This window comes from Mustelus asterias, chromosome 15, assembly GCF_964213995.1.
Source record: "Mustelus asterias chromosome 15, sMusAst1.hap1.1, whole genome shotgun sequence".
NCBI lineage: Eukaryota > Metazoa > Chordata > Chondrichthyes > Carcharhiniformes > Triakidae > Mustelus > Mustelus asterias.
Window position 1 is genome coordinate 97,956,008 of NC_135815.1, and position 21,992 is coordinate 97,977,999.

The 21,992-nt window shown below is 45.6% G+C and overlaps 1 protein-coding gene across 3 annotated transcripts in view; it reads left to right on the plus strand.

The window, feature by feature from the left end:
• macrod2 (mono-ADP ribosylhydrolase 2) overlaps nt 1-21,992 on the plus strand; it is a 937,884-nt gene that overhangs the window by 111,075 nt on the left and 804,817 nt on the right. The window lies entirely within an intron of this gene.

The window sequence follows — 21,992 nt, forward strand, 5'->3', positions numbered from 1 at the left end:
GGAGCAAATCAGACAATGTGGAACCTAGAATTTTAAGTTGGGGTCCCATACCTTACGGGATGTATCTGATTTAGCTTGGAGTAAACAGCTCAAGAATTCCATTGGGATGCACGCCATAATAATATTATGCCAATTCTGAATTGAAGGAGACTTATCACTAATCCATGAGCAGAGGATATTTTTCCATTCTGCAAATATTAGGATATTGTACAGCCTCTTCCCATCAAAATCATACATCTTTTTATCTAGGGGACCCAATATTAAATACCAGCAATCAAATTCTAAGGCCATATCAAAAATCCTCTCAAGCTCTTTAAGGATATTAACCAGTAGGATTTATTTTTAACACAGGACCAAAAAAACCTTACACTTTTGGCATAACAAGGATACAATGAGATCAAACCTATGTCTTAAACTTGGATGGTGTAATGTCCTAAACTGAGTCTCTTTTGTTCTATTACAAACTGAGATTTCATTAGTATATTCCCAAATGTCACCCCTCTTTAATATTTACTGCAAGGTCTCTTTCCCAGGACCGCAGCATATCCAGTGTATCCTCGATGGTCCGAATTGCCTCCTTCTGCACTGTAGGGATTCCATGAACACGGGCAGCAGAGTGGCACAGTGGTTAGCACTGTTGCCTCACAGCGCCAGGGATCAATTCCGGCCTCAGGTCACTGTCTGTGTGGAGTTTGCACGTTCTCCCCATGTTTTCCACATTGATGTTCTCCACATTGATGAAGGAAGAGCAGTAGATGTAGTATATATGGACTTCAGCAAGGCATTTGATAAGGTGCCCCATGCAAGGCTTATTGAGAAAGTGAGGGGGCATGGGATCCAAGGGGACATTGCTTTGTGGATCCAGAACTGGCTTGCCCACAGAAGGCAAAGAGTGGTTATAGATGGGTCATATTCTGAATGGAGGTCAGTCACCTGTGGAGTGCCCCAGGGATCTGTTCTGGGACCCTTACTCTTTGTGATTTTTATAAATGACTTGGATGAAGAAGTGGAAGGATGGGTTGGTAAGTTTGCTGATGGCACAAAGGTTGGAGGTGTTGTGGATAGTGTGGAGGGATGTCAGAAGTTGCAGCGAGACATTGATAGGATGCAAGACTGGGCGGAGAAGTGGCAGATGGAGTTTAACCCAGATAAGTGTGAGGTGGTTCATTTTGGCAGGTCAAATAGGATGGCGGAATATAATATTAATGGTAGGACTCTTGGCAGTGTGGAAGATCAGAAGGATCTTGGGGTCCAAGTTCATAGGACACTCAAAGCAGCTGTGCAGGTTGAGGCTGAGGTTAAGAAGGCGTATGGTCTACTGGCCTTCATCAATCGAGGAATTGAGTTTAGCAGTCGTGAGATAATGTTGCAGCTATACAAGACTCTGGTCAGACCCCACTTGGAGTACTGTGCTCAGTTCTGGCCGCCTCATTACAGGAAGGATGTGGAAGCCATAGAAAGGGTGCAGAGGAGATTTACAAGGATGTTGCCTGTGTTGGGGGGCATGCCTTATGAGGATAGGTTGAGTGAGCTCGGCCTTTTCTCCTTGGAGAGACGAAGGATGAGGGGTGACCTGATAGAGGTGTATAAGATGTTGAGAGGTGTTGATCGAGTGGACAGTCGGAGGCTTTTTCCTAGGGCTGAAATGGTTGCCACAAGAGGACACAGGTTTAAGGTGCTGGGGAATAGGTACAGAGGAGATGTCAGGGGTAAGATTTTCACTCAGAGGGTGGTAGGTGCGTGGAATGGGCTGCCAGCAACGGTGGTGGAGGCGGATTTGATAGGGTCTTTTAAGAGACTTTTAGATAAGTACATGGAACTTAGTAAGATAGAGGGTTATAGGTAAGCCTAGTAATCGCTAAGGTAGGTGATGCGCGATTAAATCACTCGGGAGGCTGGATCGTACCCGGGAAATAAAGGCTTTTATTAGTAACAAGAATGGAGCATACTGCATAACAATACAATCCTAGACTAAAGGGTCACCAGGCAGTGCAGTGACCTTTATACTCCAACAAGTAGGCGGAGCCAACCGGAGTGTACCACAGAACAATACCAACAGGTAGAACACCCCAACCCTAACCCCAACAGTGACAACAGTAACATATGTACAAGTACCCATAGTGCTAACCATCTATGGTTCAGTACCCATAGTGGTAACCATCTATGGTTCACCACAGTAGGGACATGTTCGGCACAACTTTGTGGGCTGAAGGACCTGTATTGTGCTGTAGTTTTTCTATGTTTCTATGTGTCTGCGTAGGTTTCCTCCGGGTGCTCCGATTTCCTCCCACACTCTGAAGATGTGCGGTTTAGGTTGATTGGCCAGGATAAATTGACCCTAGTGTCAGGGGATCAGCAGGATAAATATGTTGGGTTACGGGAATAGGGCCTGGGTGGGATTATGGTCGGTGCAGATGGGCCAAAAGACCTCCTTCTGCACTGTAGGGATCTTATGAATATAAACTATCATAAGATTCAGTAATTAATTGTTTAGGCTCAACCTCTCACAGGAATCTTTCTACCGGGGAAATCTTTTAATTTGATTTGATTTATTATTGTCACATGTATTAACACACAGTGAAAAGTATTGTTTCTTGCGCGCTATTCAGACAAAGCATGCCGTTCATAGAGAAGGAAAGAAGAGAGTGCAGAATGTCGAGTTACAACCATAGCTCGGCTGTAGAAAAAGATCAACTTAGTCCGAGGTAAATCTTAGCATCACAAAGAAGAGTTGTTTTATTAAGGATAAAGTTCCTGAGTTGCAAGTATCTAAAAAAAGGAGTGTTTTGGAATAGCTGTTCAAAAGATAACAGTGTAATGCTGTCAAACACATCACCCAGGCTACAGAGACCTCTATCTCTCCAGCTATCAAAACCCTGGCTCATGAGTGGGAGAAAGAGCGGACTTAAGCTAGAATCCCCCTCTACCTTGAGAACCATGCTTTCAAAGTGTTAATAGTAATAGGATTGTCACACTTGTCTGACAGTCTTAGGATCCCTGAGGAATGAACACAGCAATAGGAGCTTAGACAAAAGCCATATATTGTGAATGCCCGAAATTCTCAGCTGGTCACACAGCGTCTGTGGAGCCAAAACCTAGAGCTAATGTTCCAGGTTGGTAATTTTTCATCAGAACTAATTCAACGATCTGTTACATCAACTGTTTCTCTCCCAGATACTTCTGACCTGCTGTGTTTTTAATTGATATTCAAAGTTCATATTTGGTTTGAAAGAATCCAGTCCTGTTCAATTCATAAATTCATTTTGTTTTGAAACTGTTGTTGGGAGTTAAGTCTGAGTGACGTAACACCAGGTTTGAAGTTTCTCCTCTTATGGGCGGCACAGTGGTTCGCACTGCTGCCCCACAGCGCCAGGGACCCGGGTTCAATTCCAGCCTTGGGTCACTGTCTGTGTGGAGTCTGCACGTTCTCCCCTGTGTCTTCATGGGTTTCCTTCGGGTGCTCCGGTTTCCTCCCACAGTCCAAAGGTGTGCGGGTTAGGTGGATTGGACATGCTAAATTCTCCCTTAGTGTAAGGGGATTAACAGAGTAAATTTGTGGAATTATGGGGATAGGGCCTGGGTGGGATTGTTGTCGGTGCAGGCTCGATGGGCTGAATGACCTCTTTCTGCACTGTAGGGATTCTATGATTAGTCTTGCAAAAGAAGGTTGCTCAACGTGGAGCCAGTCACCTCTATCTGATTTTTTTTAAAAAAGTATATTAAACAAAAGGATGTATTTTTCCCTCAATGTTCAAGCTAGGGTAAGAATATCCAGATTCTTATTCCTTTTAGCCTTTAGCACTCGATGTATTTAATTTTGGAAAACGTTGACTCCATTGTGCCATGAGCTTAATTTATTGCAAGCCTTAGTGCAGGTTTCACAAATGCATTATGAATAAACTGAGCCATTAACTGCGCAGATGAATGCATTCCTTTACTTCCATTGCTATGACCATCCATCAGCTCTCTAAATGTCCCTTAAGATTAGGGTAGATATTGGCTTTTTGAAACACTGAATTCCTACACCCCCTCCCCCAATGCCCTGGAACAGTCATTAGCACTGGTACAAACAGCAGTAGCATCTTTGCTAATACTTCAAACACCTGAATGCTTAATAGCAGCTCATCACAAGGCACTATTTTCCACTTCAATTTGAGAACATAAGGATTGGAGGGGAGTTCTGGCAAAATATTTACGCTCACAGGGTGGTGGGTTTCTGGAACTCACCGTATGAAGGCGTGATAGATTGCAGAATCACCTACTATATTAATCAAAACACTTGGATAAGTACTTGAAAAGCCGTAACCTACAGGGATTTGGAGCAAGAGTTGGAAAGTGGGATTGGTCTGGATAGCTTTGGCCAGCACAGACTTGATGAGATAAGTGGCTTCCTTCAGTGCAGTGAAGAGTTTGGTGATTTGACTTGATTTGATTTGATTTATTATTGTCACATATATTAACATACATTAAAAAGTATTGTTTCTTGCATGCTATACAGACAAAACATACTGTTCATAGAGAAGGAACGGAGAGAGCACAGAATGTGGTGTTACAATCATAGTTAGGATGTCGAGAAAGATCAACTTAATATAAGGCAGGTCCATTCAAAAGTCTGATGGGAAGCAGGGAAGAAGCTGTTCTTGAGTCGGTTGGTACGTGTCCTCAGACTTTTGTATCTTTTTCCCGATGGAAGAAGGTGGAAGAGAGTACTTCTGGGGTGCGTGGGATCTGTGATTACACTGGCTGCTTTTCCGAGACAGTGGGAAAGACGGAGTCAATGGATGGGAGGCTGGTTTGCGTGATGGACTGGGCTTCATTCATGACCTTTTGTAGTTTCTTGCAGTCTTGGTCAGAGCAGGAGCCATACCAAGCTGTGATACAACCAGAAATAATGCTTTCTATGGTGCATCTGTAAAAGTTAGTGAGAATCGTAGCGGACAGGTCAAATTTCCTTAATCTTCTGAGAAAGTAGAGGCGTTGGTGGGCTTTCTTAATTATAGTGTTGGCATGGAGGGACCAGGACAGGTTGTTGGTGATCTGGACCCCGAAAAACTTGAAGCTCTCGACCATTTCTATTTCATCCCCATTGATGTAGACAGGGGCATGTTCTCCTCTGTGCTTCCTGAAGTCGATGACTATCTCCTTTGTTTTGTTGACATTGAGGGAACGATTACTGTCGTCGTACCAGTTCACCAGATTCTCTATCTCTTTGCTGTACTTCGTGTTTCTTTAAGAAATAGTTGACCCCTCAAAGCCTGTTCCATCATTCAATAAGACCATGGCTGATTTTCCATCTCAACTCCACTCTCCTGCCCTATCCCCATATGTCTCAATTCCCTTGCTGTCCAAAGTTCTGTTGATCTCACTCTTGACTATGCTGATTGCCTGAGCACACTGCCCTCAGACTGAGTATTTCCAAGAGTCACTACCCTCTGGTTAAGAAATCTCTCTCCATTTCAATCCGGAATGGCTGACCCCTTATCCTGACTCTATGAGCAGCCTAGTTCTAGACTCACTAGCCTGGAGAAACAGCCTCCGTTGGGTGGATTAGATAGATTTTACCCTCAGTAAACACCTCAGTAAACTAGAGGTATACGGAAATCCAATTGGTGGAATTTTCCTGTCCACCTCGGGGATCATAGTGGGTGGTATATGCAAAGGTTGACCACGGGTGGGATTTTCCGGCCTTGGGGTGAGCGCCGCCGGAAAATCCCACCTAATGTGTTTCATTTCAAATCGACAGTACTTTCTACACATCTGACTTGGTCAGAGCAGGAGCCATACCAAGCCATGCAATCAGAAAGAATGCGTTCTACGGTGCATCTTAAAAGTTGGTGAGAATTGTAGCTGACATGCCAAATTGTCACTGGACTAGTAGTCCAGAGACCCAGGGTAATGTTCTGGGGACCCAGGTTCAAATCCCACCACGGCAGATGGTGAAATTTGAACTGATAAAAATCTGGAATTATAAAAGTCAAATAAGACCATAAGACATAGGAGCGGAAGTAAGGCCATTCGGCCCATCGAGTCCACTCCACCATTCAATCATGGTTGATTTCAACTCCATTTACCCGCTCTCTCCCCATAGCCCTTAATTCCTCGAGAAATCAAGAATTTATCAATTTCTGTCTTGAAGACGCTCAACGTCTCGGCCTCCACAGCCCTCTGTGGCAATGAATTCCACAGACCTACCACCCTCTGGCTGAAGAAATTTCTCCTCATCTCTGTTCTAAAGTGACTCCCTTTTATTCTAAGGCTGTGCCCCCGCGTCCTAGTCTCCCCTGTTAATGGAAACAACTTCCCTACGTCCATCCTATCTAAGCCGTTCATTATCTTGTAAGTTTCTATTAGATCTCCCCTCAACCTCCTAAACTCCAATGAATATAATCCCACGATCCTCATGAAACCATTGTCGATTGCCGGAAAAACCCATCTAGTTCATTAATGTCCTTTAGGGAAGGAAATCTGGCATCCTTACCTGGTCTGGCCTACATGTGACTCCAGAGCCACAGCAATGTGGTTGATTGCCCTCTGAGGGCAACTACGGATGGGCAATAAATGCTGGCCCATTCACCGGTGCCAACATCCCATGAACGAATAAAAAGTCTTGCTCCTTTGCAGAGTGGGTCAGGGAGTGGGAAATTTGCCATGCCAGCTCAGCACAAACCTGCAACTGGCTTTATCTTGGCACATCAGCGCTGCTGTGTTGGCAGTTTCTTTTTATATATATATAGCTGTTCTGGTGTTTGCCAGTTCTCTAAACTTGGCCTCCCATTTCAAAGTTAGTGCATTCTGACTCCTGCCAATTTTGTGTCCTGAGGGGGGGAAAGGAAATGAATAATTAATGGTGCTGATGAGATCCAAAGTATTGTTGATTTAGGTTTCGGTTTATTTATTAGTCATAAGTAGGCTTACTGCAATAACGTTACTGTGAAAAGTAGGCTTACTTTCACCATACTGCAATAACGTTACTGTGAAAATCCCCTAGTCGCCACACTCTGGCACCTTTTCGGGTACACTGAGGGAGAATTTAGCACGGCCAATGCACCTAACCAGCACATCTTTGGACAGTGGGAGGAAACCGGAGCACCCGGAGGAAACCTACGCAGACACGGGGAGAACGTGCAAACTCCACACAGGCAGTGACCCAAGCCAGGAATCGAACCCAGATCCCTGGCGCTGTGAGGCAGCAGTCCTAACCACTGTGCCACTGCGCCGTTGCGGTAAGTGTCGGTAACTTTGCTACCCTCCTTTCGCTTTTTGTTGTGTTTGATCTAAAAAGCTTGATGGTCGATGGCTTTGCTTTAAATACGCATCTCCAATTTTTCATGATGGACGCAGTCAAGTGGATCAAAAGACAATTCCCGCTTTTGGTGTTGTAACACTCTTGGTTTTTATAGAACCCTGCCTGTGAGTTTAATTTCTCAAGGGAAGAGGGAGTAGATGAAGAGTGTTTCGCAAGTGTTGAGAGTGTCTTTGAAACATAGGTTTGGCAATCTAATTACCGCCCCTTTTCACAAGAAGCAATCAATGTTAACGTGCACTTAAAGTTTAAATTGTGCAGTTTGTTTATTCCTGAGTCTGCATTACTGGATTCTGGAAGGCTCATCAATAGATAAAACACGCTTAGAAAATTAAAGCGTTCTACCCCAAGGTCAGGGGAGTATTTGCTTTGAAGCAACCCTGTGGCAGGTGTTGCTGTTTTGATGCATTAGCTTGCTCCCTTTACTAAATATTAAGGGGCTGGTGATTCCCTCAGTTCCTCATCTCCGACGAAGCAGCAGATCCCAAGGCATTTCTCCACGAGGGGAAAGGCAGCTCATTACAGCAGATTACAGAACACCACAGAAAACAAACCTAACAATGGGCAATGCATCAACGTGCTCTGTCAGGGATGCTAAAAGAATACAATAAAACGCCACTGCATGCGCATTTCATAGAATCATAGAATCCTACAGTGCAAAAGGAGGCCATTCGGCCCATCGAGTCCGCACCAACCACAATCGACTTCAGGAAGCGTAAAGGAGAACATGCCCTTGTCTTCATCAACTGGGATGCACTAGAAAGAGTCGAGAGCTTTTTAGGTGTCCAGATCACCAACAACCTGTCCTGGTCCCTCCATGCCAGCACTAGTTAAGAAAGCCCACCAATGCCTCGACTTTCTCAGAAGACTAAGGAAATTTGGCATGTCAGCTAAGACTCTCACCAACCTTTACAGATGCACCATAAAAAGTATTCTTTCCGGTTGTATCACAGCTTGGTATGGCTCCTGCTCTGCCCAAGACCGCAAGGAACTACAAAAGGTCGTGAATGTACCCAATCCATCACGCAAACCATCCTCCCATCCATTGACTCTATCTATACTTCCCATTGCCTCAGCAAAACACCCAGCATAATTGAGGACTCCACGCACCCCGCTCATTCTCTCTTCCACCTTCTTCCGTCGGGAAAAAGATACAAAAGTCTGAGGTCACGTACCAACCGACTCGAGAACAGCTTCTTCCCTGCTGCTGTCAGACTTTTGAATGGACTTACCTTGCATTAAGTTGATCTTTCTCTACACCCTAGCTATGACTGTAACAGTACATTCTGCACTCTCTCCTTCTATAAATTGTATGCTTTGTCTGTATAGTGGGCAAGAAACAATACTTTTCACTGGATGTTAATACATGTGACAATACTAAATCAAATCAAAACCAAATCCCAGGCCCTATTCCCATAATCCCATGCATTTGCACTAGCTAGTCTGTGTGAGTCTGCACGTTCTCCCCTGTGTCTGCATGGGCCTCCTCTGGGTGCTCCGGTTTCCTCCCACACTCTGAAAGACGTGCTGGTTAGGTGCATTGGCCATGCTAATTTCTCCCTCAGTGTACCTGAGCAGGCGCCGGAATGTGGCGACTGGGATTTTCACAGTAACTTCATTGCAATGTTATAGAATCCTACAGTGCAGAAGGAGGCCATCAGGCCCATCGAGTCTGCACCGACCACAATCCCACCCAGGTCCTAAATCCATAACCCCATGCATTTACCCAAGCTTGACCCCCTGACACTAAGGGGCAATTTAGCATGGCCAATCCACCTAACGTGCACATCTTTGAACCATGGAAAGAAACCGGAGCACCCGGAGGAAACCCACGCAGATATGGGAGAACGTGCAAACTCTGCACAGACAGTGACCCAACTGGGAATCGAACCCAGGTCGCTGGTGCTGTGAGGCAGCTGTGCTAACCACCGTGCCACCCCTTCTGAACTTAAATAGCATTGTTGGATTTTATTATTATGATATTTAGAAAAAGATATTTGAGTAATAGTTATTTACGTGTCAGCAATGGGAAATGCACAGCTTGGAAGGATTTTGGAAGAAGATCAGATTCAATAATAATTTTCCACAGGGAGAAATACTTGTAAAGGAAATATTTGAAGGATTACAAACGGAAAGAGTAAGTGACTTATTGGCTCCTAGTCAAGCAACCTCCTGGTTTTCCAAATCCCTCCAAGTCCTCACCCCTCCCTGTATCTGCGATCTCCCCCAGCCTCACAACCCTCCGCAATTCCACTTGAGGTTCTACAGTCTTAATTGCGTGACCATTGGTGGCCATGCATTCAGCCGCCTGGGCCCTAAGCTCTGGCATTCCATCTCTACACTTCCCCAACTCTCTATCTTCCTCCACCTCCCGAAGAACGAAGAGCTGTTGGCAGCTGAGCCTGATGAAGATTCCACGGCGCCAGGTCTGCATGTGGTAGATGATCTCACCTCGAGTCTCGAGCAAAAGTGCTGCTCCTTGTGTGTAGGACACATATCTAGTGCTACGAAAGACGTCAGTGTGATTGCACACCAATATGGCCTATTGTGCCACCGTGCCGATTATGATATAATAATCGACAGTTATCTGAAGCAATCATAGAATCCTACAGTGCATTCGGCCCATCGAGTCTGCACCAACCACAATCCCATCCAGGCCCTAGCCCCATAAGCCCATGCATTTACCCGAGCTAGTCCCCCTGACACGAAGGGGAAATTTAGCATGGCCAATCCACCTAACCCGCACAATTTTGGACTGTGGGAGGAAACTGGAGTACCGGAGGAAACCCACGCAGACACGGGGAGAATGTGCAAACTTCTACACAGACAGTGACCCAGGCCGGGAATCGAACCCAGATCCCTGGCACTTTCATAACATGTCTTTCACAACAAACCATCTCCTGAAATTTTAGTTTTCTTTGTATTTTGTTTCCTGTCATGTAGGACAGCTCCCTGGGTGATGATTCTGTGGACACAACTTCAACTCGCTCACATCAACCCTATTCATGTCCAAAGACTGAACACAGCTTGTGTCAATGAGCTACTTTAGAGGGAGGATGGGTGGCCAGTTAGAGAGGAAATTAAACTTTTGTGTTTGTTGCACGACCAGATATGTGCATCTTTTGTCAATCGTTGGCCATCTGTCACAGGATGGCAATGCTGGCTAGAAGGATGGCATGATGGCACAGTGGTTAGCACTGCTGACTCACAGCGCCAGGGACCCAGGTTCGATTCAAGTACTTGGGTCCCTGTCTGCATGTTCTGCCCGTGTCTGCGTGGGTTTCTTCCGGATGCTCCGGTTTCCTCCCACAATCCGAAAGAGGTGCTGGTAAGGTGCTTTGGCCATGCTAAATTCTCCCTCAGTGTACCCGAACAGGCGCTGGAGTGTGACGACCAGGGGATTTTCACAGTAACTTCATTGCAGTGTTAATGTAAGCCTACTTGTGACAATAATAAATAAACGTTAGAAATCACAACACACAGGGAGGCCATTTGGCCCATCATGTCTGTGTGGGTTGATGAAGAACTGCCCAGCCTAATCCCACCTTCCTGCAGGTCACGGGTCTTCAAGTAGACACCCAATAATCTTTGAAACGTGGTGAGAAGCCTTTGTCTTGCCTTCTTTTCAGGCAGATTTCCAGGTCCTGACTGCCCACAGGTTGGAGAAATGTTCTTCTCCTTGTTCCGTCTACAATAATGTTAAATCTCTGCTAAAACTATTAGGTGATTTTATACACCTCGATTAAGTCACCTCTCGGCCTCCTCTATTCCAAAGAACACAATCGCAACTTCCTACATCGCTGAAGTTTTCCAGTCCTGGTTGCCTTCCTCACCCTGATAATAAATGCAAGTGATAGAACTCTCCTTCATGCCTAATTTATGATCCACTAACTCAGCACGGACGACATTGATTCAGCAGTTTTTAATCCATTTTTAAAAAGGTGGCAATTGCGAGTAAATGAAGTCACTTCTTTTCAGATGTAGATCACATGGACCAGGGCTTCACTTACTTTCAATGAAGTAATTTTGTACTTGTGTTCGGAATGCCAGATCTGCTGCAATAAAAGTGTGCAGCAGACACGTTGTTTGTGTTCCAGTTTATCAGGACCATATAAATCTCCAGTCCTGCCCCTAATCACAGTGCACAACTCTGTTAAACAAAGCTTTTCCCCTCTATCCTTAGCCAGAGAGGTCATAGAATCCATACAGTGCAGAAGGAGGCCATCGTCCCATCGGGTCTGCACCGACCACAATCTCATCCAGGCTCTATTCCCATAACCCCATGTATTTACCCTGCTAATCTCCCTGATACTAAGGTCAATTTAGCATGACCAATCAATCTAACCCACACATTTTGTGGGAGGAAACCCATGCAGACACGGGGAGAACGTGCAGACTCCGCACAGACAGTGACTCAAGCCGGGAATCGAACCCAGGTCCCTGGCGCTGTGAGGCAGCAGTGCTTGCCACCATGCCGCCCCAGGTCATCCAAACTCCCATTGTGTTCATGCCGGGCTCTCAGCCATTTCAACATTTGTAATATATTTCAGATTGGGACAATGTCTGAACAAGGAGCAGTGTAGATTGGCAAAAGCCTGGGCCTCCCTTTGCCTTGGGTTTCCCCGTCCCCTCCCGATCAGCACTCCCAGCAGCTTTCCTTGTTCCCAGAGCCATTCTCTGGAGTCACTGCTTTCTCACAGCGCCAAGGACCTGGATTCGATTCCGCTCCCGGGTGACTTTGTGGAGTTTGCACGTTCTCCCTGTGTCTGCATGGGTTTCCTCCGGGTGCTCCGGTTTCCCCTCACAGTCCGAAAGATGTGCTGGTTAGGTGCACTGGCCGTGCTAAATTCTCCCTCAGTGCACCCGAACAGGCGCTGGAGCATGGCGACAAGGGGATTTTCACAGTAACTCCATTGCAGTGTTAATGTAAGCCTACTCGTGACATTAATAAATAAACTTTGAACTTTAAATGAGTGTTTCCTCTCTCCACTGATTGTCAGGGGTCTGCAAACCTTGGGTTTGAACAACATTGACCAAGTTTGAGGCTGGTGTTTGCTTAGTTGTCATGGACTTACCTAATTACCTGAGAATAATGAACTGGAACAGGAGTGGACCATTTAGCCCCTTGAACACGTATCACCCTTCATGGGGATCATGGCCCATGGCAAAACGCGCAAAGAGATAAACTGTGAACTATCCCTTGAGGCAATCCACAGGAAAAGTTACTCTTAGTTTGTCATGTGCTTGTGTAGTTTTTATTTAGGGTGTTGCTAATTGTGTCAGCATTTATTGCCCATCGCTAATTGCTCTTGAGGGGGCAGTTAAGAGTCAACCACATGGGTCTGGAGTCACATGTAGGCCAGACCGGGTAAGGACGGCAGATTTCCTTCCCTAAAGGACATCAGTGAACCAGATGGGATTTTACGACAATCGATGTTGGTTTCATGGTCCCCAGTGTTACGAATGGGTTGACAGACCTTCCAATTAAGTCCTAATTTGATGTCAATTATTCAATAGAAGTCACTGATATATGAAAAGGTTACAGGTGGCACTGGGTGTTGATGGAGAATTTTACATGGAGTTGGATCAAAGAAGTAAAGGTAGTTTATGAAGAAGCAGAACTCATGTCTCCTTTACTTCATAGTCATAGAGGTTTACAGCATAGAAACAGGCCCTTCGGCCCAACCTGCCCATGTCGCCCTTTTTTTTTACACCCCTAAGGTAATCCCAATTGCCCGCATTTGGCCCATATCCCTCTATACCCATCTTACCTATGTAACTGTCTAAATGCTTTTTAAAAGACAAAATTGTACCCGCCTCTACTACTACCTCTGGCAGCTTGTTCTAGACACTCACCACCCTCTGTGTGAAAATGTTTGCCCCTCTGGACACTTTTGTATCTCTCCCCTCTCACCTTAAACCTATGCCCTCTAGTTTTAGACTCCCCTACCTTTGGGAAAAGGTATTGACTATCTCGCTGATCTGTGCCCCTCATTACTTTATAGACCTCTATAAGATCACCCCTCAACCCCCTACGCTCCAGAGAAAAATTGCAACTTAATTGCAACCTAGAGGTTCAAACAATCATTGGACCTTTAATTCCAGATATTTTATTTCTATTGAATTCAAATTTCACCATCCGCTGTGGTGGGATTCGAACCCAGGTCCTCGGAGCATTAACCTGGGTTTCTGGATTACTAGTCCAGCAACAATACCACCACACCACTACCTCCCCTTTAAATTGAGACCCAATATGACATTCCAGGCAGGAATAGACTGTTGTGCCCTTTCGAGTATTTAATCATTTGTTTTCATATTTAGCCTTGTAAAACCCCAGTTAATGTCCCAGTTGCACTGATATCAAATCAGCTCCTTTATAAAAAAGTTCAGCAAATAACTGTTATTTGTTTTGATGGGAAACAATTCCATATATCTAATATCACAGGAGGGAAATTATCTAGTCTCCACTGCCTCACGAGAATTTCCAATTCTGTTTCTGTCTTCTACAACAAATTAACTTGTTTACATCCAAGTTAATCAAGGCCATCCATCTCTCCAGCATCTGAATCTCGTCCATTATTAATCTTTTCTCCAACAAAAATAATTTGATACACATAGACGTTATGTTGTCTGTTTCTGACTGAAAACATCTTAAAAGTGCCACCCACCATCAGCTCCCTCTAGAATCACCATCCCAATCCCTCTTTGCCCATTTGGACGTTGCATCCCATATATGGAGTATTATTTCATTTGACGAATAAGGACTCTTGTACCTTAATATCTTCTATGATATGTACCAGTTGTGTGCCAGAGTTAGCTCAGTGGGTAGCACTCTTGAGTTTTGAGCCTGAAGGTTGTGGGTTCAAGTCCCATTCCAGAATTTGAGCATCCCAGTTGGCAGTACTGAGGGAGTGCTGCACTTTCAGAGGTGCCATCTTCTAGATGAGACATTAAACCCATTCCCCCTTCTGTGCCCTCTGGTGGATGTAAAAGATCACATGGCTCTATTTCAAAGAAGACCAATGGAGTTATTCAAGAGGTGGAATTTTCTCGTCACGGGAATCATAGCGGGTGGGGGTAGACCATGCATAGGTCCATTGACCTCGGGTGGGATTTTCTGGTTTTGGGGTGGGTGCGGCCAGAAAATTCCGCCCGAGATTTCTGAGCCTGTATATTTATCCACATCACGAAGACATTGGGGGCGATCTTACCAGCCGTTCACGCCACACTCCCGCTGCAGCGAGGTCGGAGAATTTGACGCCCAGCCAAATCTCCAGTCACTACAGCGGGATAGGAAAGTCCCACCGATGTGAACGGCCGTAACATTCCAGCCAGGATATCTGGTTGTCGTCACACTGCTGCTTGTGGGAGCTTTCTGCAGGCAAATTGGTTGCTGTGATTCCTACATTATAACAGGGACCATAGTTCAAAAGCATTTCATAATGGTAAAGCACTTTAGCACACCCGTTGGTCATGGAAAGTGCTATATAAATGCATGTTTTTCTTTTTAGCCAGAATTAAATATGCAGTTTGTGGATAATTTATTAAATGGGTGGTTTATACAACACTGGCCATTAATGTCTTGCTGCTGAATAGCAGGTCTGAAAGTTATGACCTGTTATTCACTCAGGAGTGTGAATCTTCACAACAGGCTTATCACCAGCCATTACTGAGCTGTTCCTCTAACTTTTCTCAGTGTTGCCTGTTTCCTTGCAGTTAGCAATTTAATGTGGAACTGGAGTGGGTAAAAGCATTGGATTCTAATTACTAGCATTGCTGGAGATTACGTGATGTGTGTTTGATTGAATTTGCTTTGACTGCTGTTTGATGAAGGAAGGATGGAGAAATTTAACATTTTTTCTCTTTCTCATAAATGTGCTAAGGCTTGACTTTTGGGAGCGCTTTCTGAGGCTGGAGCTGTGGCACTCGCAGCGCTAATGTTTCATCAATTATTATCGAACTTAAGGATTAGAACCGACTTTGGGAGGATTTGACCAACTACAATCTTGGGGTGGCACAGTGGTTAGTATTGTTGCTTCACAGCGCCTGGGATCCTGGTTCGATTCCTGGCTTGGGTCACTGTCTGTGTTGAGTTTGCACGCTCTTCCCGTGCCTGCATGGGTTTCCTCCAGGTGCTCCGGTTTCCTTCCACATTCTGAAAGATATGCTGGTTAGGCGCATTGACCATGCTAAATTCTCCCTCAGTGTACCCGAACAGGTGCTGGAATATGGTGACTTGGGGATTTTCACAGTAACTTCATTGCAGTGTTGATGTAAGCCTACTTGTGACACTAATAAACTCTGAACTTTAAATGGGTGCTTCCTCCCTTCACTGATTCTCAGGGGTCTGCAGACCTTGGGTTTGAACAGCATTGACCAAGTTTGAGGCTGGTGTTTGCTTAGTTGTCATGGACATGCCTAATTACCTGAGACTAATGAACTGGAACAGGAGTGGACCATTTAGCCTCTAGAAAGCGTATCACCCTTCATGGGGATCATGGCTCATGGCAAAACGCGCAAAGAGATAAACTGTGAACTATCTCTTGAGGCAATCCACTGGAAAAGTTACTCTTAGTTTGTCATGTGCTTGTGTAGTTTTTATTTAGGGCGTTGCTGATTGAGCCAGCATTTATTGCTCATTCCTGATTGCTCTTGAGGGGCAGTTAAGAGTCAACCACATTGCTGTGTGTCTGGAGTCACATGTAAGCCAGACCAGGTAAGGATAGTAGATTTCCTTAGCCTTGGTCTTTTCTTAAGATTCCTTTACATGTGATTGGAAAATGTCTTGCTTTCATAGAATAGCACCCCTACGGTGCAAAAGAGTCCATTCGACTCATTGACTCTGCACCGACTCACTGACAGAGTACCTTATCCAGGCTCTCTCCCCCACCCTATCCCCGTAACCCCACACATTTACCATGGCTAATCCATCTAACCTACACATCTTGGGACACTAAGGGGCAATTTAGCATGGCCAATCCACCTAACCTGGACATCTTTGGACTGTGGGAGGAAACCGGAACACCTGGAGGAAACCCACGCAGACACAGGGAGAACATGCAACTCCGCACAGTCACCTAAGGCCAGAATTGAACTTGGGTCCCTGGAACTGTGAGACAGCAGTGCTAACCACTGTGCCACCCCTAGGTGCTGTGAGGCAGCAGTGCTAACCACTGTGCTGCCCATCATTTTGTTGTGGAGTTTACTATAGAACATGTTGGAGCCATTTCCTTTCATTTCTAGGCCTGTTGCGGGCATGAAATGAGCCCCCAGAGGAGAGTACAAGTGAAAATGGACTAATTTGCAGTCAGTAGCTTGTGTTTGGTAACGCTGCGTGTTCAAAGAACCAATTAAGTAATCTGCAGTTCAGTATTTTGAATTCAGAAGGTCATTTGAATGAAGCTACCCTGATGAATGCTGTATGCTCTCACACTGAAAGCTAAGCAGAAAATAACTGAACCAAATACATGTATTATAAAATCTCAATATCAACAACAGTGAACAGACCACAAGCAAAATACTGCAGATGCTGCAAATCTGAGATAAAAACAGAAAATGCTGGAAATGTTTAGCCGGATCATCAGTATTCACGGGGAGAAACGAGAGTTAGCTTTTCTGGCCAGTGACCTTTCATTAGAACAGCAGAGAAAACCCTGAACCAAGAACACGAAGGTAAGAGCCCACAGGATCCAAGGAATTACATTTGGAATATTGTGTGCAGTTCTGGTCACCACAGTGCCAGAGGGACGTGCATGCTTTGGAGAGACAGCAAAGAAGGTTTACCAGGATGTGGCCTGGTCTGGAGGGATTTAGGTATGAGAAGAGGTTGAATAAACTAGAATTGCTTTGACTGGAAAGCTAGTGGCTGAGGGGAGACCTGATGGAAGTCTATAAAATTATGAGAGGCAGTGATGGGGTGGAGAGACAGAGGCTTTTTCCCAGGGTGGAAGTGTCAATTACAAGGGGGCACACAAGGTGAGAGGGGGTAAGTTTAGGGGAGATGTGCGTGGGATGTTTTTCTCACAGAGGGCGGTGGGTGCCTGGGGCGCACTGCCAGAGGAGGTGCAGGTGTGTCAGCAATGGTAGAGTGTATCTTCGTAGATACATGAATGGGAAATGGACAGAGGGATAGAAACCTGGTATCAGCGCAGGCTTGGTGGGCCGAAGGGCCTGTTCCTGTGCTGTATTGTTCTTTGTCCTTTGAATTGTGGCTAATTGGATCCAGGATTGACTGAGTGGCAGGAAGCAGAGGGTGATGGTCCAGAGGTGTTTTGCGGACTGGAAGACTGTGTCCAGTGGGGGTCCCCGCACGAATCTGTATTGGGGCCCTTGCTGTTTGTGGTTTAAATAAATGATCTTGACTTGAATGTTGGAGGGTTGATCAGCAAGTCTGTGTAAAATTGGTGGGGTGGTAAATAGTGAGGAGGGGAGCCTTGGATTACTGGAGGATAAGACAGGCTGGTCAGACGGGCTGATCAGTAGAAAATGGAATTCAATCCGGAGAAGTGTGACATGATGAATTTGGGCAGGACAAACTAGACAAGGGAATACATGACGAACGGCAGGACCCTGGGAAGCCCCGAGGATCAGAGGGATCTTGCTGTACGTGTGCACCGATCCCTTAAGGTAGCAGGACAGGGGGATAAAGTGGTTATTGAAGGCAACTTGCCTCTATTAGCCGAGGCATAGAGTTTAAGAGCAGGGAGGTTATGCTGGAACTGTTTAAAACATTGGTTAGGCCCACAGCTGGAGTATTGTGTGCAGTTCTGGAATCCACATTATGGGAGGGAGGTGATAGCACTGGGAAGGGCGCAGGCGAGATTTACCACACTGAAAATTCAGAAGAAATGATCCTTCCGGCAAGGAACGCATTTCCCAATTCTCGCTGTATTTTGCGCCTGCGTTGCCTGGGCTTAGATGTTGCCTGGGCTGGAGAGTTTTACTTATGAAGAGAGATTGGATAGACTGGGGTTGTTTTCCTTGGAGCAGAGGAGACTGAGGAGCGGATGTGATTGAGATGTATAAAATTATGAGGGGCGTAGATAGACAGGGAGAAATGTTTCCACTTGGTGGAGGGATCAATGATCAGGGGGCATAGATTTAAGGTAAGGGGAAGGAAGTTTAGAGAGGATGTGAGGAAAAGCTTGTTCACCCAGAGGGTGGTGGGAGTCAGGAACTCTCTCCCTGAAAGGGCGGTGGAGGCAGAGACCCTCACAACATTTAAGAAGTACTTAGATGTGCACTTGTGATACCACACCTTGTACAAGGCCAAAGACCAAGCGCTGGAAAATGGGATTAGAGTTGTTAGGTGGTCTGTTTTTGGTGCAGACATGATGGGCCGAAGGGCCTTTTTCTGTGCTGTATATCTCTATGACTCTAACAAAAAAATTGCTACACTTTTATTACACACTGGTTAGGCCCCAAGCTGGAGCGCTGGGCTCTGAGCACCACACTCTCGGAAGGATGTACAGGCCTTAGAGAGGATGTGGAGGGGATTTACTGCAGTGGCATTGGGAAGAGGGAATTCATTTATCTGGAGAGACTGAGGAAGCTGGGATTGTTCTTTGTTTAAGGAGGGATTTATTTGAGGTGCAGGAAATCACAAGAACACAGCTACCACTCAGATCAGCTAGAATTTTACTCAAATTTTCCTTTGAAAATGATATTAAAAATTCAAATTAATTTCCCTCCAGTTAATTATTCAGCAATCTAATTATTGTTTGATGTGTAATGAAGTTGTCCTTTGCGTCTCTAATTTATCCCATGACCAGGAGCAGTAGCTTTTCTTATTTTTAGTGTTTGTTCAGAATTCAAAAATGTCACTTCTCTCCAGAAGGAATGTGCGCTCGATAGCATGAAACAAGAAACCTTTGTTTTTTGTTTGACACTTCACTTACAATGTCCTTTAAGTAGGTAATTCAACATCTTAAGTTACTTAAGTCTCATTCCCTTATCAACCACATTGGCTTCTGGCCAAGCGACACCTTGATTTAAAAATGTTCATATGGCCTTACCCCTCCCTAGTTCTGGAACTTCAAAGTCTACGAACCTAGTTTGGCCTCTTGAGCATTTCCGATTTTTATCACAGAATCATAGCATCATACAATGCAGAAGGAGGCCATTCGGCCCATTGAGTCTGCACCAATCACTGTCCCACCTAGGGCCTATCCCCATAACCCCATGCATTTACCCTAGCTAGTTCCCCTGACACTAAGGAGGAATTTAGCATGGCCAATCCACCTAACCTGCACATCTTTCACTCCACCATTGGTGACAACGCCTTCAACTAGGTCCCGATCTCTGGAATCCCCTCTCTAAGTGCTGACTCATGGGTCAGCACCGTGTTCAGTGCTTGGGACCGCAACTATTCACAATATATATCATTGATGTTGATGAGGGAACCAAATGTAATATTTCCAATTTTGCTGGCACCACAGAACTAGGGTGGGAATGTGTGTACTGAGGAAGATGTAAGGAGGTTTCAAGACAATTCAGATAACTTGAGTAAGAAAATACATGGCAAATGCAACATTATGTGGATAATTGTGAAGTTATCCTTTCCGACAGAGAAACAGAAATGGCAAAGTATTATGTAAATAGCGATAGATTGGGAAATGTTGACGTACAAAGGGTGTCCTAGAACACCAGTCACTGAAAGCAAGCAATCAGTTAAGGAGGTTAATGGTACGTTGGCCTTCACTGCAAGAGGATTTGAGTACAGAAGCAAGGATGTCTTATTGCAGCTGCACTGAGCCTTGGTGAGGCCACACCCGGACTATTGTGTGTGCAACTTTGGGTCTCCTTACCGAAGAAAGGATGTACTTGCCATAGAGGGAGTGCAGCAACGGTTCACCAGACTGAATCCTGGATGACAGGATTATTGTATGAAGAGAGATCAGGGTCAACTATGCCTGTATTCACTGAAGTTTAGAAGAAAGAGCAGGGGTCTCATTGAAACGTATAAAATTCTGACAGGGCTAGACAGATTGGATGCAGGTATAATGTTCCCCCTAGCTGCAGAGGAGGGGGTGGGGATCTCGAAGGAGGGGTCACAATCTCAAGAAACGGGGTAGGTCATTTAAGACTGAGATGAGGAGCAACTTCTTCACTCAGAGGGTGCTGAATCTTTGGAATTCTCTACCACAGAAGGCTCTGGAAGCCAAGTCACTGAATATATTTAAGAAGGGAATAGATGGATTTCTAAAGGCATCAGGGGGTATGAGAAGAGAGTTGGATGATGGTGTTGGGATAGAGGATCAGCCATAATCATATTGAATGGTGGAACAAGCTTGAGGAGCTGAATGTCTTACTCCTCCTATTTTCGATGTTTTTAAACATCTCTGACTCATTCTCCGCCCTTAAGATGCTCCATAAAATCTACCTCTTTGACCAAATACTTGGCCTGATGTCACTTTAGGTGGCACGTTGTCAAATATTGCTTTAAAAGGCTCCTGTCGAGAGCACTAGGACATTTTATTACGCCGCTATGTCAATGCAAATTGTTGTTGTAAGGAATCACTACCTCCTTGAGTATTTTGTTTTCTACCAATCAGTTGCAACCCAACTAGGGATTGTCATGAAAGATATTCCCCTTCACGCCAAAGCTGACAAGTGCATCCTCTTACAGCCGCTGTACCAGGGGTTGTTGGGGAGTAGCAGTTGGGACGGATTGTTCAAATTATCAAAGATTCCCTGAGGCAAATTAGTTGAATTATAATTCAACAAGTTCAACCGCTGAATTGTCTGTGATGGGAAGAGCTATTGGTGTGGGTCTGATTGATATGATTTTCCAGATGGGCATGGCTTCTGCAATTTGTAATAGGTAGAGTGGGAGGCAAGTTAAGTATGTATAACTCTGTGAAGTTCTCACGGCTCATGAAAACCTTGCAGTGAATTTTCCTGTCCCGTCCGCTATGGGGGCGTGGACCATGAAAAGGTCTGTTGACCTTGGGTGGGATTCTCCGGCTTTGGGACGAGTGCGATCAGAAATTCCCACCCTGGAAGTAGGATTTTAAGGATGATGAGTGATTGGTGCGTGATCTGCAATCACCAACTCACAAACTAACACTATCATTTCATGCTCACTTGAGCATTGATTGACAGTGGACGGGAATTCCATCTGTTCTTGGCAGGCAGTCCCACCTGGAAGGACTGTGGGCCAATCAGGTGGCCGACAGTTTTTCAACCCAGCCAGGCACAGCGCTGCAGTGGCCAGGTATGGTACTGTCGTGCTCCTCCAAGTATTAAATCCCAGGACCTTTGGAAAGGCAAGTCCCAGGGTGGGAGGGTAGGGGATGGGGGGATGTGGGGGGGGGATGTGGCGGGGGGGGGGGGGGGGTGATGCCATGGGTGGCTGGGAAGGAGGCGATTGCGGCGTTGAAGGTTAGGTTAGTGAGTGGAGTGGAGTCCCAGAGCTCCAATGTACCCGGAGTGGGGGGGGGGGGGGGAGAAGGGAAAGTACCCCAATTCTGAAGGGGCCTTCAGAATGAGGTGCACTCCCACCCTAATTTCCCACCGTAGTTAGGGAAAGTTTATACTGTCACTTTCCCCCCCCCTACCCACACCCGCTCCCACCAGCCTGAAAGTTGAGTCTGGGCGGAAGGTAGCCAAGTGGATGAAAGGGTGGGATTTCCGCCCGAGGTGCGGCCTGCCCAACTGTGAAGTGTCTGGGTTTGGACTGGCTCCAGAG